Genomic DNA, 19,715 nt, shown 5'->3' with positions numbered 1-19,715 from the left:
TTGGAAAAATTATAGAAGACTGTGCTTAAACTGCACACAATATTTTTAGCGCAACGCAATCTGACTTTCAATAATCCCTACAAAAGAATGGCCCTGACTAACATTAAACTATACCTTTGACAAATCACTTACCTCACAAAAATCTTCGTTACTCAAGCTACTGCAATACAGCGAGCGCCACTACTGCCAGCTAAATAAAAGATTCGAACTACTGAAGGCACTAACTACTGATAGACATAGTTAGCAAATGTAAGATTTTGATAGTGAACAAACAATGTATTTACCTTACTAGTGTTCAAAAGTGATAATGTAGATAGCAGTTCATGGCATCCAGACTTACAAATTTCAAAACTCCGCCATCTTTCTCCCCACATCCACCACTGCTGGCGGCTCACCTCCAACTGCGCAACGCTACGCGCTTTTATCATCCAGCTGCCCAACGCTACAATGGCGAGTATTACAACAATGCCAACCAGCCACAGACTGCGCACAGCACAGCCAGTGATAATTCATACAGAGCGCTATGTGGCGTTACCAATAAGAAAACCTAAACAGCTTACTTACAGTATGTTTGCTACGTACCTCTTTTTTCACGTATAAATATTCAGTGGGCTAACCGATTCTGGTGACTTCATATGCCTTTCTTAGAGGTTGCTCCCAGCACGCTTCCATATCAGCATGAGTAGGTACGGGCTAGTACAAACAACACAGCACTTTTTAATTTTAAGTTGTTCGTTAGGTACATTCTATGAGCGGGCCCACGCGACGAGGTGTCTTGCGGGCTGTGCACTCAGCACATTGCAGGCTCACTGATTCATTTGATATAAACTGCACTGTGAATGAAGATTTCTTATATCCCTATTTAATAAATAATTACATAAACGCGAACTTTATTTTAGCAAATACATTGTTTGCTGATTTTTTTTCTTTTTGTGGAGGGCTGTTGTTTTGAATTTCGATTTAATCTATTCCAACTTTTATAAATTATGTTATTTGTTTTGTTATATTTTCGTCGTCTTACAAATTGTGGGAATCATAACTACAATCCACTTGTGATCTTCATCCCTAGATAGAATAATTCTTCCACTGCTCTGTCGTTGTTATCTTCGTTTCTACTACTCATCGTCGTCCTTGTGCTTGCTTTGCACCTATGAATTGGTAATGAAAGATGCTATCTCTAGACAATGATAATAATTCATATAATATTGATAACTGTATATAATATATTCCTGTGTGACGTCTTTGCCTAACTACCTACTTTGCAAGTCACAGCAAGACTGACGGTAATTTTATTTGGCCATGTATTAGTGTTGTTTCCCATCCTGTTCACTGATGGAATACCCGTATGCCTCACTGTGAAACGTTATTAGTTTAACTTTACTTTCACCGTTTTTATGCGTCATAGTGGGTCGCTAAGGAATTTTCTACATTCAGCTCGTAAAAAAAAAAAAAAACCATCCTTCTTAATTTGTCTACCATTTCTTAAACTACAGTCTATAAAAGCCAAATTATCTTCGTTACCTATTGTACCTAAGACGCTTACAACTCTCTATTAAACAAAGATGCTAGGTATAGTACGCAGCATCTGTGTTTTTTATTACATTTGAGGCTTCATCTGAAGAACTGTTGTATGCAATTCCTTTAAGTTTCTACTAAAGTCTATTCATATTCTCTATTTCCAATTCGATTTCCCCCTGTAGATTCGTTCTGCTTTCTATCGGAAAAGGCTGATAATATAGTCTCCAGCTCAATAAATGGAAAAATTGAGACCGGTAATGCTATTTTCATTTTTTCGGCGTCTCTTCGTCGAAATATTCAACTTTAACCTTTTCTCCCTTCTATCGACAGCTGTGACATGCAGATAAGAAATATTCATACAATTCACAGAGAACTGCATGCACCAGTAAGGTTGTCTGGAATTTCCGTCTTCCGCTGCTTTCCTGTTCTCTGACTCAAACGCTCTAACCCTTGTATGTCGCTACCACTAGAAAGTTGACAACATAAAGAAAGGTTCAGTAGAATCTCTACATGACGAATATTTAGATCTTAGAACTTTGTCAGGAGTTCTGCCAGCAAGATATTGAGAAATCGTGTGACTTATTTTCGTAAATTGGAGACGAAGAGCTACAGTCTTCGACACAGATCGTTAGTAGCTTGTACGAAGGAAAGTTTTCACAGCAGGACAGCACGAATGGTGACAAGTTTGTAAGACCCAGGAGAGACTATCACTGAGGTGCGTAAAAACTTGAACTGGCAGGTACCACATGCAGACATTCGCCCAACTATCCTATGAAGTATGTAAAGGATTTTTTTAAATTACCGCTACCAGTTACAAACTTTGTCAACTATTGTATTAGTTATTTATTTGGCGACATGTTTCGAGGGTTAAACCTCATCTTCAGGCTTAATGGAACTACAAAAACAACTTTACAATAAGGTCATACTGATGTAATATAGTCTTTTCATAAAAGACTGTGTAACATCAGCATGACCTTATTGTACAGTTGCTTTTGTAGTGCCATTTAGCCTGAATATGAGGTTTAAATCTCGAAACAGGTCGCTAAATAAATAAACAATACAATAGTTGACAAAGTTTGTGACTGGTAGAGGTAATTGAAAAAAAAAATCATTTACATATTTCTTGAGACAGTCATGGTCGAAAAATAGTCAAAATGCCTTCAAATTCCATCCTATGAAGGCTTTCTTGCAATGTTTCAAGTAACCATATTCAGTTCGGAATCAGGAAATATACCACAACTACCTACGTATCGCTCTCGAAGGTCCACGAAAGCAGGATTAGAGTAATTACAGAAAAATACGTGTAACAATGTTATGTACCCTCTGTCATGCAGGCCTGCTGCAGCATCCAAACTGCTGTCGAGATTCTACTACTGTAGTAACTGAAGATCCATGTAATTTCTCAGCTGAAGATGGGTGCAAACCCGAAATGCATATTGGCGTAAATAAAAACGCATTAAAAAGTGGCTGGTTGCCGTATTTTTTCAGTGAAATAAAAAAAATGTTTCCAGTCTCTCTCTCTCTCTCTCTCTCTCTCTCTCTCTCTCTCTCTCTCTCCCTCTTACACACACACACACACACACACACACACACACACACATACACACACACACACACATATATATATATATATATATATATATATATATACTCTCTCTCTGCTAACAGTGGAGAAATGGGTCGGTAATTCTTTACTACTGTTTTATCTCTTTTTTATTGAGCGGAGAGTGGATTGATAATATCATGTTATGTTTAAGTCTCCTGGGAAAATACTAATGAGAATACATTAATAATTAATCAGTTCTTAATAGGTAACTCAATATATTGCAAACTTCCTCTGAAAAACATTTATTTTAATATTGATTTCATCACAAAAACGTAAACATTTATAAAGAAAGTTTGATAAAAGTGAAATTTTCTTTAAATATGTGGGAAAAAACTGAATTTTATCAAATCTATTTTGGAATATTTTTCTTAGAAAGTGTAGGATGTGCGTCAAGGAAATGAACAAATTATATTATTTCTCACTATTTTGGAATATTTTTCTTAGAAAGTGTAGGATGTGCGTCAAGGAAGTGAACAAATTATATTATTTCTCACTGCTGGTAAAAACTTACTAAAAAGTATGTTACTTGGTCTAACCGTCTAATCTTCAGAATTTTTCTGTAGCACCTTATTTCTAAACCTTCTATTCTCTTTTATATAATGTGTTTATCGTCTAAGTTTCACTTCTGTACAAGCCAAAAGTCCATACTTTGAGAAAAGACTTACTGACTTGAAAACTGATATTTGATGTAAGTTAATGTCTCTTATTCAGGAATACTTTTATTGTTGCAGGGTAATTAATGTTATATCCCTCCTCATTCGGCCATCGCCACTTACTTTGCTGCCTAATTAGCAAAACCTATCTACTTTACTAATCTGTTTCTCTCATCATTGCTAGATATAATTCATACACTCTATTAGGCTCTTTAATTTCGTTGGTTTTAATATTACAACTTCTTTTTAAGACACTGTTCATTTTGTTCGACTGTATTCCAAGTCCTTTGCCGTCTCTGATAGAACTGGTAGTCATCGGCAAACCGGAAAATTTTAAATTGTTCCCACTGAGTTTAAGTCCCTTTTCAAATTTCTCCTTGGTTTTCTATACGACATTCTTAATGTTCGGATTGACTGATATCAAGGATGGGCTACTACCTTGTACACCCATTTCTCAACTATTGTTGCATATCATTCGGCTTTTAAAACTGCTGTTTAGTTTCTGTACAAGTTATAGGCCACTTGTTGTTTCGTGCATTTTATCCAAGAGCGTATTCTAGTCAACAGCTATTTTCCAAACAAAATGTGCTGTACATATATGGTTGCCTACCCTCTCCCTATCTTCTAATACCGTTTAGGGTCAATGATGTCACAGATATTCGTATTACCAAGAAAAATAATCTTAGCATAGATGGATACACAGAACACTGTCCGTAGAATAATTGTTTATACAGCGACCATTGAGCCTGAACAGACATCAGACGTAATGGTTTCATCAGGTGTAATGCTCGCTGCACGAACAGTTATTCTGTTCGATAAAATCTAATGCTTTGCCGTGCATTTACTTGTGGTTATACGAGGACTGCATTTTAAGGGTTTTGGCACTAATCATACCATTCTTCAAAATATTCAACTTGAAAATTCATAGACACAGACTGACAGAAAAGTCAAACACTAACAGTGGGAGAAGGAAACGAAATGAATCTTCATAGGTTGAGAGAATATGCGATTAGTAAATAACTTGCCAGTATGCACCTAAAGACCAGTATGACCTCGCACCCACTCTGACCTGGATGCATGCACTGATTGTGTCAATAAGAGCGTCATAAGGCCGTTGCATCCGCTTCTGAGGCTAACTGGCCCGCAACTACTGTAACTGGTCCTTGGAATCCCGTTTACTGGCACTGGGACGAAGTTGCCGACAGATCTGGTCCCATACTTGATCCATAAGGACAGGCCTGGGGATCTTGTTGGCAATGGGGTTACCTCAACACCATGCACAGTTCATAGAGACACGTGATATGTGTGGATGAGCACTGTTCTGTTGAAAAATGGAACGAAGCCACTGTTGCATGAGGTAACACGTGAGAACGCAGGATGTCTGTGACGAGCTGTTGTGCCAACAGAGTTCCCTTTGTTGTTACCAGCCGTGGCTGAAGACGTAGCTGATGGTACACCCACAGAGATGTGAAGAGTGACACCACTCTGTTCCTCCAAAAGACTGGAAGAATGGGGTCCCTCCCCGTTCGTCGCCATACCGGCCGACGATGGTCATCTGTGTGGCGGAGAACCGCGATTTATCGCTGAACACAATGTGAGGCGATTCATCAGCAGTCGATGCTTCCTGGTCACTGCACTACTCCAAAAGCAGCTGTTTGTGTTTGCGGTGTTAGTGTCAGTCTACGCACGGGACGATAATTCCTGGCACGGAGCGATGTGGCGCAGTGGTTACCAGACTGGACTCGCAATCGGGAGGATGACGGTTCAGACCCGCGTCTGGCCATCCCGATTTCCCTAAATCACTTCAGGCAAAAGCCGAGAGGGTTCCTTTGAAAGAGTACACCCGACGTCCTTCCCCATCTTTACATTTTCCTATGGGGCCGATTGTGCGTTAACGAACATTTCGCACTCATTTAAATATATGGTCGAAATAGTCAGCCTTCAGGAATTGTGAAACGAACCCTGTCGTACAGGACCGTGTGGCACAAAGGGCGTAGATTCACCACGAGATGGGTAAACTCACAGGGTCTATTGTCTATTGATGCCCAAGCGCTGTAGTGTGTGAGTGAGACAGACGAGAATGTAAGTCATAGGGAAACCCTGTAGAATCCGTTTGTGGATAAGGAGACGTAGCAGTGTAAAATATGGCAGATCTAAGATCGGCCAGAAATGGGAACATTTATGAAAACTATTTACTTCTGTACGAATGCAGGGAATGAAGCCACAGTAATTTTAATCTGCCATCCTCCATAAAATTTCATGGTAATCAAAAATTAAAACTTGAATATTGATCGCGTCTATAATAGCTTAGTATTTACTGTTAAAGTGAAATTAACAAGTTTTGTAACAAAGACCTGAATGCTAAAAACTGAACGCTTTGGTCGATCTTAACAAACGACATTCCATATGGCAGCGCATCGTTAAAATGACAAATGCTGTAAATATCAACTCAGTAACACCATTTGTTTAAAAGATACAGTAATATTAAATTACCAGTATTTTCAGTTAAGCATCAGGTCGTCATTTCCTCCACACAAAACTCATTGAACGATGACAGCCTGACACCTTATTGAACCATTACGTAACAGAATATTTGTTGTAAAATTTAGTGCATCTGTTGTTCTTTATTTATTTATCAGAAAGCACATTGGTGCAAGGCGACTGGCCGTGCCATTCAAAGCTAAGAAGGAAATTGTATTGGTTTTATGTAAAAGAATTTAACGTTTATTATGTAATGGATGTTGTTGTTGTTGTTTTGGTCTTCAGTCCTGAGACTGGTTTGATGCAGCTCTCCTTGCTACTCTATCCTGTGCAAGCTTCTTCATCTCCCAGAACCCACTGCAACCCACATCATTCTGAATCTGCTTAGTGTAGTCATCTCTTGGTCTCCCTCTACGATTTTTACCATCTACGCTGCCCTCCAATACTAAATTGGTGATCCCTTGATGCCTCAGAACAAGTCCTACCAACCGATCCCTTCATCTGGTCAAGTTGTGCCACAAATTTCTCTTCTCCCCAATCCTATTCAATACTTCCTAATCTTCAGCATTCTTCTGTAGCACTACATTTCGAAAGCTTCTATTCTTTTCTTGTCCAAACGATTTATCGTCCATGTTTCACTTCCATACATGGCTACACTCCATACAAATACTTTCAGAAATGACTTCCTGACACTTAAATCTAGACTCGATGTTAACAAATTTCTCTTCTTCAGAAACTCTTTCCTTGCCATTGCCAGTCTACATTTTATATCCTCACTACTTCGACAATCATCACTTATTTTGCTCCCAAAATAGCAAAACTCCTTTACTACTTTAAGTGTCTCATTTCCTAATCTAATTCCCTCAGCATCACCCGACTTAATTCGAATACATTCCATTGTCCTCGTTTTGCTTTTGTTGATGTTCATCTTATATCCTCCTTTCAAGACACTGTCAATTCCGTTCAACTGTTCTTCCAAGTCTTTTGCTGTCTCTGACAGAATTACAATGTCATCAGCGAACCTCAAAGTTTTTATTTCTTCTCCCTGGATTTTAATACCTACTCCAAATTTTTCTTTTGTTTCCTTTACTGCTTGCTCAATATACAGATTGAATAACATCGGGGAGAGACTACAACCCTGTCTCACTCCCTTCCCAACCACTGCTTCCCTTTCATGTCCCTCGATTCTTACAACTGCCATCTGGTTTCTGTACAAATTGTATATAGCCTTTCGCTCCCTATATTTTACCCCTGCCACCTTCAGAATTTGAAAGAGAGTATTCCGGTCAACATTGTCAAAAGCTTTCTCTAAGTCTACAAATGCTAGAAACGTAGGTTTGCCCTTCCTTAATCTAGCTTCTAAGATAAGTCGTAGGGTCAGTATTGCCTCACGTGTTCCAACATTTCTACGGAATCCAAACTGATCTTAACCGAGGTATGCTTCTACTAGTTTTTCCATTCTTCTATAAAGAATTCGCATTAGTATTTTGCAGCTGTGACTTATTAAACTGATAGTTCGGTAATTTTCACATCTGTCAACACCTGCTTTCTTTGGGATTGGAATTATTATATTCTTCTTGAAGTCTGAGGGTATTTCGCCTGTCTCATACATCTTGCTCACCAGATGGTAGAGTTTCGTCAGGACTGGCTTTCCCAAGGCTGTCAGTAGTTCTAATGGAATGTTGTCTACTCCCGGAGCCTTGTTTCGACTCGGTTCTTTCAGTGCTCTGTCAAACTCTTCACGCACTATCGTATCTCCCATTTCATCTACATCCTCTTCCATTTCCATAATATTGTCCTCAAGTACATCGCCCTTATATAGACCCTCTATATACTCCTTCCACCTTTCTGCTTTCCCTTCTTTGCTTAGAACTGGGTTTCCATCTGAGCTCTTGATGTTCATACAGGTGGTTCTCTTATCTCCAAAGGTCTCTTTAATTTTCTTGTAAGCAGTATCTATCCTACCCCTAGTGAGATAAGCCTCTACATCCTTACATTTGTCCTCTAGCCATCCCTGCTTAACCATTTTGCACTTCCTGTCGATCTCATTTTTGAGACGTCTGTATTCCTTTTCGCCTGCTTCATTTACTGCATCTTTATATTTCCTCCTTTCATCAATTAAATTCAATATTTCTTCTGTTACCCAAGGATTTCTACTATCCCTCGTCTTTTTACCTACTTGATCCTCTGCTGCCTTCACTACTTCATCCCTCAAAGCTACCTATTCTTCTTCTACTGTATTTCTTTCCCCCATTCCTGTCAATTGCTCCATTATGCTCGCCATGAAACTCTGTACAACCTCTGGTTCTTTTAGTTTATCTATGTCCCATCTCCTTAAATTCTCACCTTTTGCGGTTTCTTCCGTTTTAATCTACAGGTCAGAGTCCACATCTGCCCCTGGAAATGTCTTACAATTTAAAACCTGGTTCCTAAATCTCTGTCTTGCCATTATATAATCTATCTGATATCTTTTAGTATCTCCAGGCTTCTTCCATGTATACAGCCTTCTTTTATGATTCTTGAACCAAGTGTTACCTATGATTAAGTTGTGCTCTGTGCAAAATTCTACCAGGCGGCTTCCTCTTTCATTTCTTTGCCCCAGTCCATAATCACCTACTACGTTTCCTTCTCTCCCTTTTCCTACTACCGAATTCCAGTCATCCATGACTATTAAATTTTCATCTCCCTTCACTATCTGAGTAATTTCATTTATTTGATCATACATTTCTTCAATTTCTTCGTCATCTGCAGAGCTAGTTGGCATATAAACTTGTAGTACTGTAGTAGGTGTGGGCTTCGTATCTATCTTGGCCACAATAATGCGTTCTCTATGCTGTTTGTAGTAGCTTACCCGCATTCCTATTTTCCTGTTCATTATTAAACCTACTCCTGGATTACCCCTATTTGATTTTGTGTTTATAACCCTGTACTCACCTGACCAGAAGTCTTGTTCCTCCTGACACCGAACTTCACTAATTCCCACTATATCTAACTTTAACCTATCCATTTCTCTTTTTAAATTTTCTAACCTACCTGCCCGATTAAGGGATCTGACATTCCACGCTCCGATCCGTAGAACGCCAGTTTTCTTTCTCCTGATAACGACATCCTCTTGAGTAGTCCCCGCCCGGAGATGCGAATGGGGGACTATTTTACTTCCGGAATATTTTACCCAAGAGGACGCCATCATCATTTAATCATACAGTAAAGCTGCATGCACTCGGGAAAAATTACGGCCGTAGTTTCCCCTTGCTTTCAGCCGTTCGCAGTACCAGCACAGCAAGGCCGTTTTGGTTAATGTTACAAGGCCAGATCAGTCAATCATCCAGACTGTTGCCTCTGCAACTACTGAAAAGGCTGCTGCCCCTCTTCAGGAACCACACGTTTGTCTGGCCTCTCAACAGATACCCCTCCGTTGTGGTTGCACCTACGGTACGGCTATCTGTATCGCTGAGGCACGCAAGCCTCCCCACCAACGGCAAGGTCCATGGTTCATGGATAATGGATATTATTGTTATTTTATTTAGAACGTGAAAGTGGTCAAGCTTTGATTATTTAAACATTTTGAAAAGTGAAGTAATGTAGAATAAGCTGTAGCCAATCAGATGGACGGCTTCAGGATAGGGAACTGTGCTAGTCAGTTGAGCGAAGATGTTCGGTGAGCGGGAAACGCGGTCGGAGACGGGCAGAGGGCAGTCCTGGTCTAGACACCAAAGAGTACAGTTCGGCTGGAGACACCAAAGTGTACAGTTCGGATTGAGACGGTCGGACTTTAGGTGGCTGGGAAGTGAAACGACTTAGGAAAGTTCGCGTTTTGTGGTATCGTGGGGCTGCGTCTCTGAGCGGTGAGCAGCCGCGCGTCGGGTGTGGAGTCTAACTTTTCGCGTAGTTAACGAGATGGAGTATTGGACGTCTAATTCGCGATGAGCCTGAGAATATTCTAACTGTGTCAAATGGACATGCGCTCGAGTGTGACAGTAATTCTAAATACGACCACTTCCGCTATTAGTTTGCTTTCTGAATAAACATTATTTTAACCAAGTCGCAACTGTGTGGCCTGCATCATTTATAGGTCTTTAATTTAGTTCCCGACATTATTATTGTTGTTATCATATGTTTTGTTAACTTCGTATTTCGCAAACTTGCCGTCAGCCAGACAATTCAACCAAAGGGTCACAAGTATCTAACTTAGGGCGCGTAATGGGACATTTGCGGTTCAACCCTTAGACGAGTTTGAGCCAAAACATTTAGACGAAGAGGAACCGCATGTGAGCCCGTACATCTTTGGGATGTTAGCTCGCACGATGACCTCAGCCAAATCAACCAGCCAACCAACCAACCTAATTCTAGGTGCTGCTAGTCTCCGACGAATTGTGCAGGATGACTGGGAATGTTGCAGGCACACCACTACTTGTTCTCGGATTGCAGTCGCAGATGTGAGGGGCTGCGATGTACTTAGTGCACAGTACGGCGGACCTCCATTGTGGCGGTAATTCTTGTCGTCAGGAAACTTGAAGACGAGTATGCCTCCCCTCACGTTCCCATGCCATTCAACTGTTGCCATCCACTGTTACATCCGAATAACCAACACGTTCGAGCAGCCGGTCAAAAGGAGATCAAAAACGAGGCTCGTGATACTGTGCGTGGAGGGGTGGCAACTGCTTAGTGGAGCAAGCGAATAGCAAATACGTTGTTTTGTACGTGTGTATGGTGGGAGATTAACTTATCATTTAGTCCTAACAAGCCATAACAAAGAAACGGATATGAGACTACATAAAGACACCACAACAGAACAAAATATGAGCGAAAAACATACGGTGACAGTTTTCAACACTATCTACAGAAAACACACGCAAGCACATAGTGAAAGAGAAGTCTTCACTTGAAACATGGTGAAAAACGTGGAAAATCGAGCATCCTGGTGTATGAACACCAGCCAAGAACAATTCCATGACGACATATACTGGGTGTTCGGAAATTACCGTTACAGACTTCGAGGACTTGTAGAGGGGAGTGTTTACATAGCACTTTGAATAGGAACCTATGTCTACGACTGTTTCAATTTCGATGTTTAGCTCTTCCATTTCTGCTTGATTAACTGAATTAGGCATGATGCAGTACATTCTTTAGGTAAAAATTCGAAAGGAAACGAAAAGAAACATCTATTTATCTCTTAAGCACATTTGTTTGTATCAACACTTAAACATTACGTCTTTAGAGTATTTCGAAACAAAAAAAAATTCCAACATAGTTTACGTACGGAACAATACTGGTATAATACAACAATGACTCGATGTGGCGACCACCAACGTTGTTACAGGCATTGCACTTACTTAGCACGTTCTGGTACACACTCTCCATCCCACCTGGTGTCTCTTCAGTTTCTAGAGCAGCGCCCAGAACTCGTGCCAGCAGATCTTGCTCTGTCTCTATAGGAGTCTCGTAAATTAAACTTCACATACGACGTTAAGTGACATCACGTGACCATATGACGTAGTACGCGTCGTCCTGTCTACCCTCTACCCTACTGCACAACAGGACAAGCAAATCTGAGACTTTTCTCTTTCCCTCAGCGGACATGGACGCGTTACACATCTGGACTAAAACCGTCAAAGAACGGAAACTGTGATTTTCGGGACATGGGTTTCTAATGAAAATATTATCTTCTCACTCCCCTCTATAATTCCTAGAAGTTTGTAACGGGAATTTTTTAACACTCTGTATGGAACATAAGATCAGAACATTGTAACTAGAAGCGATCAGTAGATTATCCTCATCCAACTTGCACTCCAAATGTTCTTTCTTACTTAACAATAAGGCAAAACAAAGAACAGTAATATTGTAACATATCTAGAATCAAATGCTATTAAGGAAGGACAAAAAAAAATTAAAAAAATGACCAACAGCACTGTCACTTCTCATCAGTTCCACCTACAAAGCACATTCGTCTTCCAAATGTTCAAGTGATGGCGTCGTAGAAAACAGAGTATTTTCGGTTTGCTATATTAGGAAGGAACTTGTTCGTCCAAGACATGATATTTGAAACAAGTCTCATGGCAGTACGTAGGATAGAGCCAGTAGTGAAAAAATACTGTTCTTTATAACTTGAAAGTATCGCAGAGCAGGATGTATTAGTGTTTAAAATTTTGAAGACGCACACTTCGCGTTGTTAACATTTTCTCCGGTCTGGCAACTTGTACGCTACCTTTGTGCTAACTTTGTTTAGCATTCTCTCTACCTTTGCTCTTTGGTCTAAGGCTAAAGAGGAATGTCTGAAAAGTTCACTAGGGCATTCCAGCCATTTGCTTAATATTACAGACTCTGCAACAGAAACCCTCCTAAATTATGCTTGGCCGACACACGGCGCAGAAGGCGATAAAAGAGCTTAAACCTCTTAATGCTGAAAATCCTGATACACTAGTGAGTGCTAAGCGGCCGGAATTTAAGCAGATGTTTTATTTTAAAAGGATCGATTGGTTATCTCATATTAGCGTTAATATACACCGCCCAGTTACTTCAGGCCATTTGTCTACGCGATTACAAGATAGCCGGATACACTTAAGGACAATGGGCAATGTATGATAATTTGGAATTTAATTACTGATGAAAAACTATCAGAATAGCAAAAATAGGATTGATTTACTTATTTTGTACACTTCTAATCATTACACCTATTTATAAACTGGGCATTTCACAAGCATTTCATGTAATCTTCAGAGAATAATAATATGGTTTTCATGACAAGCTTTTCTATGTGTTTTTTCATTGTACTGTAGATCATATTCGTGACAATTTTCCATGATTAACTTGCCGTTAGGTTTACAAACAAGATAGATCATCTCTGTGAAAACATATCTACATGGAGGCCGTTGACACAGCTACATATTTTCAAATCTACAGCAAACTATGATAACTGAAACCCAACCATTAACGCACCACACGCTCAGAAATAAATCTTTGGATTAGAAAGAATTATCAGGTAGAAATGATTTCAATTTGTTTTTAAAACTTTGTCTGATAGCAACATTATTTCGCAAGGAAGGTGATCAAGTTTTTTTATGACAGCATACTTTCCTCATTTCTGGGCACGAATTATGGATAGTGGAGGTTATTTTATTTCCTAATGCTGCATTTATGAACGATGCTATTGTTTTCTAGTTGTGCTAGAATCTTCACAATGAATGTCATAAGCGAGTAAAATAGTGAAAAGTTGTTAGCATGCCTAATTTTTTAAATAGTTGCCTACATGGAGATCGATGATTTACGCCAAGTTATTATCCTTACAGCATGTTTCTGTGCTATGAATACTTTCAGTCTGTATGTCGAATTTCCACGGAAAATGAATTTCTGTATGACCCCAATTCATGAAAGTAAGCTCGGAACGCTAACATTCTAAAATTATCATCAACAATGTCAGCAATTAGTATGAAAAGGGTCCTACAAAAGGGATTAGAGCGCAGTAAGAACAGTGACAAGGTACTGTGTTAGAAGAAATACACACAGAGTAAAATGAACTGTAGGGCTGTGAGAAAATTTACGCACTTCACACATCCGACAAACTCAAGTATTAACTTCACAACTCCAAATCAAAGTGACACTGTCCAGTTTTTCCAGCCTTTTCCCCTGTCTTTTCCTGTCTTTTGCAAGTCCAAGGTGAATTAGAGCTTGCAATACTACTCTGCCCCTTATTTAATAATAGTTTTATATATAGTACATTCAGAGACCATTTATGCCTATACAGGGTGACAATTATTGACATATACGGAATACAATCGTCATACCTTTTGAACGGTTTGCGTTAGAACGTACAAATTGCACAGTTGGCCGCGGGGCATGATGGGAATTAGTATTCGCATTATGGTTTGGTTTAGCGACGAAGTCCATTTTCATTTGGATGGGTTCGTCAATAAGCAAAATTGGCGCATTTGCGGGACTGGGAATCCGCATTTCGTGATCTAGAAGTCTCTTCGCCCTCAATGGATGTGGTGTGCAATTACCAGTCACGGAATAATCGGTGCGGTATTCCTTGATAGCACGGTGACTACCAAACGGTACGTGAAGGTTTTGGAAGATGATTTCATCCCCATTATCCAAAGTGACCCTGATTTCGACAAAATGTGGTTCATGCAAGACGGAGTTGGACCCCATCGAATCAGGAGAGTGATGTCTTGGAGGAGCAGTTTGGGGTCCGCATCTGGCTCTGGGGTACCCAGAGGTCACTGTTATGGGCCTCGGTTGGGTGCCATATTCTCCGGATCTGAACCTATGCTACTCCTTTTTGTAGGGCTATATTAAAGGCTAGGTGAACAGCAATAAACCCAAAACCAATGCTGAGTTGAAAACAGCCATTCAGGAAATCATTGGCTGCATCGATGTTTCGACACTTGAGTAGGTCATGCACAGTTTCGCCGTTCGTCAACGCCACTTCATCACAACTGATGGCAGGCCTAGCGAACACATCATAACCCAAGTCCGAATCTGTAGTGACGTTTACATGTTGAATAAAGTGTGTGCACGCCGTAGTCTGCAAGTAATTTGCACTTTTTTCATATAGTTCAATAATTGTCACCCTGTACACTGATCATCGAAAATATTATGTCCACTGCGCACCGCGACATTAGACGCCGCCTAGTGCCGTTCCAGCGACGTGACGCAGTAACAAAAGTATGTTAGCGGAGCAGACACAGACGGGGATCACCCTAGTGAGGATGTATGCTGCAGATGGGGAAATTCATTGAGGCAAGTGACTTTGACAAAGGGCGGATTATTATTAGGCACAGCCTGTGAACGAAGCTGGCCAAATATTAACGTGCTACTGTAGTGAGCATCTACGGAAAGAGGTAAAAGGACAGTCAAACTACCACTAATCGCTAAATGTTTGATGAGGTTTCGGGATTTCAGCCGAATCATGTTCACCTGTTGCCACGATATTTCGGCTGGCAATCGTCCAAGCATCTTCAGGTGAGTGTCCGTCACTCAAGACTGCAAGTTTCATTTTTTTTCTTTCTTTATTCAATTTCAATTCCTCATCTGGACTGGCTGGCTGGCTGCAGCATAGGCGCCGCTCTTGATATGAGAGACAGAAAGTACCTAACAGGGAGACATTTAAAACACAATACGTAGAAAATATGGCGAAACGGAGATATAAAAAAGGGGGAACAAATGGAAGACAGCACACAAAAGGAGATGACTGTGAAAATTGGGATAAAAATCTAAAAAAAATAGTGTACACAAAAAACCACACACTGTAACAATTAAAAGAACACAAGGCGAAGTACGGCTGGAGCATAAAAGTTGAAATAGGTGTCGTATCACAGAATAATCACGGATAGAACACTATGTACAAGTCCAGCACATGATTAAAATCGCAGCACTTGACGGCACTGTAGAACATCACCAAACACAGCATTGATGTAGCACACTGACAATGAAGAACTAACGGGGAGGATCTGCCAGGGGTATGGATACGAGGAAGGATGGAAGAAAGGAGGGGGGTTGGGGATACTAAAGAGGGACAGAGAATGGGAGATGGGGCCGGGCGCTTACTGAAGGGGGCTGGGGAGGGAAGGACGAGGAGGGAAACAGCCGAGGAAGGGGTGCAAGGACTCATGGGGGGAGGAGGAAAAACCGCTCTGGGGGAAAGAGGCAAGAGGAAGGAGGGGCCATTGGTGGGGGGAGGAGGGAACGAGGCCACACTATAGTTAGCAGGAAGGGTAGGTGTCATGGCGTAAGGTAAGGCAAAGATATCTCCGAGTGGGGATGAGCTGGATGGGGTGACCATAAATGGTTAGGAAGAAATCAGGAGATGGAAGGAGTGGGTGGTGCAGCCTATGATGATTGCCTGGATCTTGGAGGGGTTGATACAATGGAACCACTGGTCGCATCAAGTGGTGAACTGGGCAAGGTGGGTTTAGAGGCTGTGTTAGGACCATTGAAGGGTAGGATAAAGAGCCAGGAAGGTGGTGTCATCAACATATTGGAGGAGGTGTGCAGGTGGGGGTGGCTTGGGCATATCGACAGTGTACAGGAGATAGAGGAGAGGGGAGAGGTTGGAGCCTTGGGGGACGCCAGTGGTGGGATAAAAGATACAGGAGTTGGTATCATGGAGGGTGACATTAGAAGGACGGCATGAGAAGAAGGAAGAAACCAGACAGAAAAAAATTGAATGGCATGGCGTAGGTTTGAAGTTTAAAGAGGGGACCAGGATGCCATATGCGGTCGTAAGCATTTTAGAGGTCAAGGGAAAGAAAAATGGCCGAGCAACAGGAGTTATGTTGGAGGGAGAGAAGGTGGACGATGTTAAGGAGTTTATATTTGGTGGAGAAGGGGGGTCAGAAGCCACACTGGGTAAGGGAGAGGAGGTGATGTTGATTAAAGTGGTGATAGATACGACAGTAGAGAATGGATTTGGAGGATTGAGGAAAAAGAGGATGCAGGAAGTCTTCCACAGATCAGGATAGAAGCTGGTGGGGAGGATGACAGTGTATAAATTGGCAAGGACAGTCGGGAAGGAGAAGGAGCGTTCTCAGATATGGCGGTAGGTGACACAGTTATCATCAGAAGCCGTGTTGCATTTTGACTGGAGCATAAGTTTAATGTCTTGTACTGTCATTGGAGTGTTGATGTTGGAGGGGGTTAACTGCCCCAAGGCACTGTAGAAGCCACCAAGGTATTGGCATGTTCCATGATGGTGGGGAAAAGAGAATAATCAAAGTGGGGATCATCAGGGATGGAGAAGACCTTGTAAACGTGGGATACAAAGTGGCCTTAGAGAGGCTGTCAGGAAGGGGGCAGTCCTTATGGAGAAGGGGATAATTGGGTGCAGAATGGGAACCAGTAAGGCGATGACTGACCAGTTCTTGGAGAAGTTTATAGCGAGGGTGGTTCAGAGACATGTACAGGTCTGGCGCCAGTCCTGGCGTTTCTTTGCTATGTTGCTGTATTTTCTGGTGGCAATGGCGTGTATCCCTGTCATGAGTGCACAGGAACGAGCGATAGAGGTGGCGGGATTCGCGGAGGAGGAGGACAGCCCATGGAGGGAGAGTGGGACGCTGTGGATGGATGGTTTTAGTTGGAACATGTGCCTCCATGGCGTCAGTAATGGCTTTCTGAAAGAAGGACGAGATGTGGATGATGTCGTCGAGATGGTGACAGGTAAGATGGTGGCTTTCGACTTGGGTGGCGATGGATTCCTTGTAGGCTACCTCGGGAGGAGTGCAGGGCAGCGAGCCAGAGACAGGTGATGAGCAGATGCTAGGGTGAGAAGGACAGGGAGGTGGTCACTACCTGTGGGGTCATGGATGTCGACGGCGGTACGCCCAAACCGGTTGCAGAAGTTGCTTTCGGGTCGGGTGTCCCGGGGAAGAAGTACAAGGTGACCTTGAATCGTGGGGAGGAATTGATGCCATCGCCGAAGGGCGGCATGAGAGTGGCTGTAGATGTTGATGTCGGCAACAGTCACATAGGTGGAAAAGTTGTGGTCAGTGTGGAGATGAAGTCATAGGGAATAAGAGCAGTGGTGCGGTCATAGATAGTGGCGCACGTGATGGTGAGGGAGGGGAAAAGACGCTGAGGATAAAATGTTCGGTGGGTTTATTGAGGAGGTTTTGTGGATGGACAGGGATGTGCTTAAGGTGGCTGATGGCGACTCCACCGCGACCGCGACTGCGCGGAAGCGCATGTGCATTGGCGGCCATAACAAGAGCATCCTCTTTCGAAATCCGCGCCTTCTGGAAATACTGTTCTATCTGTGTTGCGCCTGGGTATGCTTAAAGGAGAAAATTGCATGTCCGCCCTCTGTCGGAATGCGCGCTCGCGTCACTAAAGCAGACGTCAGAGTCGCCAAATGTGTCATTATGAATGAACTGTCTTCTCTCAGAAGTGAGAATAAGCTGTCCTCTGAGAGAAGACACATCTGGCGACATCTGACGTCTGTTTTTAGGGACGCGAACGTGCATGTACTTTTCACCTTTAGGTATGCGTTTGCGAGTCACAGATAGTACAGTATTTTCCCAGTGCGCGGATTTCGATAGAGGACGCTCCTGTGACGACCGCTAACGTGCATGCGTTTCCGCTCCAATTTTTTGCTATGAAGCCGACGCCGGGAACTTGCAGTCTCCAGTGATGGACACTCATCTGAAGATGGCTGGATGATTGCCAGGCGAAATATCGTGACAAGAAGTCAACAAGATCCGGCTACAATCCTGAAACTTCATCGAACATTCAGTACGCTTGGAAAACTTCAAGAATTAAAATCGCTAAATGGTGGGACGTCCATGACTCTTCGCAGAAATGGGGTTCGGAGGCTTGTCTGCTCTATGTAGTAGGATAGATGATGATCTATGGTATCTCTGCCGAAAGAGCACAATACTGGTGCACACTCAAGTGTTTCAGGGCACACCGTTCATCGTACATTGTTGAACACGGATCTCTCTTGCAGACAACCCCTATGTTTTCACATGTTGACTCAACGACCGTCGTTTACAATTGCAGTGGGCACGGAACCATCGCGATTCGATCGATGGAAACGTGTCGTCTCTTCGGTGAACCACATTTTTGCTGCGCTAGGTCGATGGTCGTCTCCACAAACACCGTCGTCGAGGTGAATGGCGGCTCGAAGAGTGCAGCGCGCCACGGACACAGAATTGTGCTGTGAGAGACATTCTCCTGCACTTGCATGGGATCTGTAGTAGTAATCGAAGACACGTTGACATTTGCGTACCACCTGGATCCCTTCATGCTTGATGTCTTCCCCGACGGCGAAGTCAACTCTTAGTGGTATACCTGCCTGTATCTCGGAGACAAAACTGTGATAGAGTGGTTTGACGAGCAGTTTAGTGAACTCATGTTAATGCCTCGACGACCAAATTCGCCTTATGTAAATCCTATGAAACCCATCTGGGTCGCCATCGGGCGCCATCACCACCCACACAAGTCAGCATAGCGTTATAGCGTTATTAGCGTGAATTACATGACTTGTGTGTAGATATCTAAAGCCACATACCTCCAAAAACCTACTAACAATCTGTCGGATCCCTGATACACAGAATCTGTTACAGTGTAAAGTCAAGCGCTGGAACGCCAGCCGGGAACAACAGAGAAGAGACGGCTGTGTAGAGAAGTCAGCCAATTGCACACTGACCGACAATGCGACAGCAGCAGCCAATAGGTGAAGACATAAGCGCCGCACCAGACTGGTGGAAGTGCACTTAGATAGCAGTTTCAATTTTAAACCGCTCTATAGAAGCGTCAATGTTAGCGACTTGTATTTGTCTATACTGAAGAAGACTGATCATTCTGTATGTCGCCCTTTGCTTGCGACACATCTGGCAAAGATACGTATTGCAATTTTCTTGTTGTAATAAAACTCATTAATATGAGTCGTTTGTTTGTTTGTCTAGCTAACCGAGTAGGCAGGATTACTAGAACCATCAGGATCAGTAATATATTTCCTTCCA

Source organism: Schistocerca gregaria, chromosome 3, assembly GCF_023897955.1.
Source record: "Schistocerca gregaria isolate iqSchGreg1 chromosome 3, iqSchGreg1.2, whole genome shotgun sequence".
Classification (NCBI taxonomy): domain Eukaryota; kingdom Metazoa; phylum Arthropoda; class Insecta; order Orthoptera; family Acrididae; genus Schistocerca; species Schistocerca gregaria.
This window is presented reverse-complemented; position numbering follows the sequence as displayed.